The sequence below is a fragment of the Pteropus alecto genome, unplaced genomic scaffold (assembly GCF_000325575.1).
Source record: "Pteropus alecto unplaced genomic scaffold, ASM32557v1 scaffold398, whole genome shotgun sequence".
NCBI classification, from domain to species: domain Eukaryota; kingdom Metazoa; phylum Chordata; class Mammalia; order Chiroptera; family Pteropodidae; genus Pteropus; species Pteropus alecto.
In genome coordinates, this window is record NW_006442497.1 from 4,155,738 (window position 1) to 4,161,352 (window position 5,615).

The following is a 5,615-nucleotide window of genomic DNA, read 5'->3' on the forward strand; positions in this document are numbered from 1 at the left end:
CATTTTTCAGAAAAGCCTCTGCTGCTTCTCAGTCTCCCCACTCAGGGGTCAGCCGATCCATTGCTTTGTATCCAGCCACTGGAGTGAATTCCTCTGTGCTATGTGTGGCTGTAAAACAATGACTGTTTTGAAAATAAAATGTAGAACTTACACTTCCAAATGCCTGCTGGTCCTCCGTGTAGTCACGTCAGGGAGCTGTGGGCTCATTCCTCCACCTGCCACAGCTCAGTCATTCTTCAGAATCTTCCCAGTGAGCTTCCTGAGGCTGCCAGAGAACCTTCTGATTAATCTCGGTGAAGGCAGATCTTCATCCTTCAAGGATATGTCTGGTATTGTGAAAATGACCAGAAGTCACCAGGAGCCAAGCCTGGTGGGAAAGTAAATGAGTGCTCAAGTGGCATGATACTGTTTTAAATTAAAGATACAGAGTCACCATAAAGTTACAATGTGGATTTTAAACATTATCTGAGAGCAAAGGAGAGGCTCCAAAAATGTTCTCAGCAGAATTGTTGATTAAGTACACAGCTTCCCAAGATGATGACCTTGAAGGGAACCAGCCATTTGGGTATGGGGCGAGGCCTAAGTGTCCTCATTTAAAAGTCCCCAGTATCACAACTGTGTAGTCTAAACTAATCTAGAACAGCCTCCTTAGAAGGAACCATGATCACCTGTTATTGATATATATCCTTCCATCAATGACAAAAGACCCCTGGACATACTGACAGGTAGAATGGACAATTACATAATAGAAACAAGATTAGTTAACAGGAGAACAACTACAGTTTGTCAAATCACAAATCTTTTGGAATATCTCCCCTCTCTTGGTAAAATCTATTTATCAAGTTGAAAATGTTTCATAACTAAGAAGGAGCAAAAATATGTAAAGGTAATTTCTCCACAAAAGCCTGATGAAATTTGGGGGCCTGGGACACTGCAGGCAGCACCAAAACCTGTAAAAGGGTTTTCAAACTTTGGTTTCTGAGGTCAATGTAGCTCCCAGGCTGGGACTGGGGTTTCAAGTGCTCAGACCCTAGAGTGGGGTTCAAATTCCTGATATGCCTATTATTGTCTGTATAACCTCAGGCAAGTTGTTTAACCTATCAGAGCCTCAGTTTCTCATCTGTAAAATGGGGTCGATAATAATAGTATTACCTTCCTCTCAGAGTTGTTCAGAGTACTAAGTGAGCTAATGTGCGTGAAGAGCCTGGCACAAAATAAGTGCTTGATAAATAATAGGTGTCACAGTCAAGACAGGCCAAATTCTCTCCCCTCTTAGCGTCTGCCTTTACTTCTTTCTCCTTACCAGATGGTCCTTATTATGTAAATGACTGAAAAATCACACACCCCTGACAGAGGGCAGCTCCCCTCAAATTAGAATAACTGAACAAGGTGACAATAGATTAGGTAAGTGATGGGCAGTAGGTAAAAACTAAGATGGTGATGCCAGTGTTTCTCAGCCATTTTTGTTTCATAATGCTTGCAAATGTCTAAACTGAACTGGAGTTATTCTCGGAATGACCGTGATTTTCTTAAGCTAACCAACTGCTAACATGTCCTCCTGTGTTTCATAATTTCCCATAGGCATATAGTGGCAGTTCATTCCATCCATCCATCCTGCTGCATGCTAGGTATTGAGCTAGGCATTGGAGAAAAGTGGTGATCAAGCAAGTCCTTCATGAAATTTTAGAGCTTAGTGGACATTTATAAATTTTCTTGAAAAAGATTTTTAAGAAGGAATAATCAATAGCTTAAATTATTTAGGTAACAGAGAGGTAGGTATCAAGATAGGCAAGAGAATTAAAGCAGATAGATAAGAGAATGATACGGGAAGAAAGGACTTTTGAGGTGATTTAGTTAAATTTAGTTTCATAGGTGAGCAGCCCCATGTCCAGAGAGGAGGAAGTGACTTGTCTGAGGCCACCTGCAACAGTGATGGAGAGGGAGATGGCAAAGGGAGGGGAAAGAGAGAAAGAAAGACAGAGAGAGAGAGAGAGAGAGAAATTCCACAGATGATACAAGACCCCCCAACCCCTGGGCTGTGGACCGGTACTGGTTTGTGGCCTGTTAGGACCTCGGCCACACAGCGGGAGGTGAGTGGCAGGCAAGCAAGCAAAGCTTCATCTGAATTTGCAGCCACTCTCCAGTGCTAGCATCACTACTTCAGCTCCACCTCAGATCATAGGGCATTAGATTCTTATAGGAGCACTGGTCCCTGGTGCCCAAAAGGCTATTAGAATCAATTGATAGATTGAGTGAGTAGATATTAGCTGACTCAGTAAGCACTATCTTCCTTGAGACGAATAGGGGAGCGGGGAGGAGAGCCTCTATTTTTCATGTGAGTTTGTGGCAAAGTAAGGGATCCACACGATGCAAAAGATATGCCAGTCCTCACTGATGGCTTTTCTGGGCAATCCTTTCTCCTGCCTGTGCTTCAGGAGAGGCATGTCACTCATGCTTGGACAATGCCACCCTCCTTCCCCACCTTCTTCTCAACTCTCTCAGTCTTTCCCTGACCTCTCCTTCCTTGTGTCCTTCCCTTTCTCTTAATTCCGTTTCATTCTTTATCCTGAGTTCCTCTTATGGGACTGAGTGCCTGGGCAGGGGAGAGGTCAGCAGAAGAAATATAAGGATCATGCTATGCTCTGGTTTGGGCACAAACTAGTTAAATAACAGTGCGATACATTTTATGCCCAAAGGCATTCCCATTGGTGCTTTAGGAAACTGCGGGGAGGCGAGGGTTGGAAAGTCTTCCTAGGTGAGGTGGGACCAATGCTGAGTTAATAATAAATAATTATAACAGCGACTATTTATTGAACATTAATTATGTGCTTGGCATTTTGCATTCCTTCCTCATTTAATCCTGACGACTCTAGGAGGTAGGTATTATCTCCATTTTACAGATGAGGGAACTGAGGCTCAGAGATTAAGTAACTTGTTCAAAGTCACACTGCTGGTACAGGGCAGACCCAGGATAAGCAGCCCATGCTTCTATGTATGGCCGCCTCTAGTGAGGGTGCAAATATGCCTCTGTGGAGGGCATTCTAGACCTTGGTCCGAGAAGTAGATGATGAATCAAGAGAAAGATGGTGAAATAGGAGGTCTCAGCCCTCAGACCTCTACAGAAACACCGATTTAACAAATATCCATGGATGAAAATACCTCACAAGAGTGCCAGAATCCAATTGTATATGTTATATATGTACAGCTTTTTGTACGTCAATTATACATCAGTAAAGTGATTAAAAAAAATAGATGAAGAAGCATCCATGGGAAAATGAACACCCAAACTTCACTCTTTAGCATGACTCTAAACAGAACTGCTACTCTAGCCGCCTGTGAGGCAGGGGAGGACAAGGACTGGCCCAAGAGAGCTGACCTCATGAAAATCTGAAGTGCCCAGCTTCACCCACAGCAGCAGCCCATTGTGAAGACTGATTGGGGTGTCACCAGCCCAGGCAACCCCTAGTCTCCCCAGCTTGGGATGGTGAGCCTGTGAGGCAGAGGCCTTATAGCTTAAGCTATGACCACTTTCCCACCCCTAGACACTACATACACACACACTCCCACACCTCTGCATCATTCCAGTTTCAGTCCAGAACCTTGCTCACTAACCTTTGCTTGCATCCCACTCCTTCCCTGCCCCCAGCCAGGCCCCCAGACTCACTTTGGCTGGGGCCAGGAAGAACAGCATTCACCTCTCCACCTGGAGCCTCCGTGGGGGCAGATCTGAGCCACCCAGAGGTGTTGGGCAGGCAGGCACGTCCTCCTACTCCTGTCACTGTGACAGCTGCCACTGAGGCATTTCCTAATGACTGAGCAGGTCGGGAGGACAGCGCCAGGAAGTGAATGTCACCCAACCCGTTTGAGGCCAGGAGGCTCTTAGCTGCCCAGGGGTTTGGCAGCTGCTGGAGTCATGTGATCTTGATGAGGATGCTAGGAGAAGTGTCCCCAACCTGAAGAGGAGCCCAGGGATGGATGCTCAGGTCAGACAGAGGGTCTCACAAAGAGGCAGTGACCCAGTATTCCTTTGACCGAGGCTCCCCAGAGATGGGTCTCCCAACGAGATAGTCCTATGTTCACAGTCTTCCACCCTCCTCGACACATTTCAGTGGTCCTCCCCATCTCTCAGTTCTCCTGCCATGCACAGGCTAAAGGGGTCAGAATAGTCTCAGGAAGGCTATGACACCCAAAGTTGAATAGAAAGATTTGGGTGATCTGCCTATGTGTATTTGTCATTCACGGAACAGCCAAAAGGGGCTCAGAGCTCCAAAAGACCAACTACCACTGGGCTAAAGAATGAGGCAGAGTAAAACCAATGAATTAGAAATGCACACCCAAATGGAAAAAAGTCCCTGATATCATGTGAAATAGAAGTAAGTTTCAGAACAGTCTGTATAATATGATTCTATTTATAGAAATCATAATAACATATGATAATTTTTATAGAGAAATATCTGGAAGAAGACACATCAAACTTGATGGCGGTTATCTCTGGAGGGGCTTTCTAACTTAAACATCTCTGTGATATTGAATTTTCACCTTGAATGTGTTTCTTTCATGATGAGAAAAAAAATAATCAAGAATAAGGCAGGAACAAAGCCAGGAGGACTGGAAACCATTTAGGGGGACTCCCTCTCAGTCCTCTCAGGACCAGAGGCTAAGTCCTCAAGAATTTGGTTTTCTTTTGAAAAAGAAAAGAGGTTCTTGGATCTAAGGCATAGCCAAGCATGAGTGACCCCACAGGGTGATCTGGGATGGCCCGTCTCCACTGGACCAGCCATGGCCACCTTCAGACTGGTTGGGGAGAACAGTCAGGACAGACAGAGGGTGTCAGAAAGAGGCAGTGACCGAGTACTCCTTGGCCAGGGACTGGAGATGGCTGGGTACCAACTGTAGTGACAATCTCTCATGTTCTTTCTGCAGGAGCTTAATGTGAGAAATCTCAGACAGTCTCAGATTTAAATAGAAATACAGACTGCCCAGGTAAATTTGTATTTCAGGTAAACGTAATTTTTTAAATATAAATATGCTCGATGCAATATGTGTGGCCTAATTATGCTAAAAAATTATTCATTGTTCATCTAAAATCCAAATTTCACTGGGCATCCTATATTTTACTTTACAACTGTAGTCCCAGAGGGCTCCCTGAGTTTCTCTCCTTCCATCAGCACCACACACACCCCTTTGGCAGCGTATCTATGACTCTGCCTAGGGCTTCCTGGTAGTTCCTAAAAAGGAGTCCCAAATACTCAGCATCAATGTTCTGTGTGTCTCCTTGGTAGGGGACTGAGCCAGGCCAGACTGTCTTTAGACTCAGACTAATGTGACATGATTATGGAGTAGTATGAAATTCATGAGGCCCCCAACTCTTTTCCACTGGCCCTGCTATGAGGTTTAACTTTGAAGATTACCTTGAATATACATTTATTCTTATAGTCTGTCATGGTTCTGTGTTCCAAAAATAGAATTCCACTTTAAAGATTACATATACACATATATATGTATATATATGTTTGTGTATGTTCACACACACACACACACACACACACACACACACACACACACGTACACACACACACACACAAACTTACCTGAGAGTAAATATATCCGCCAGA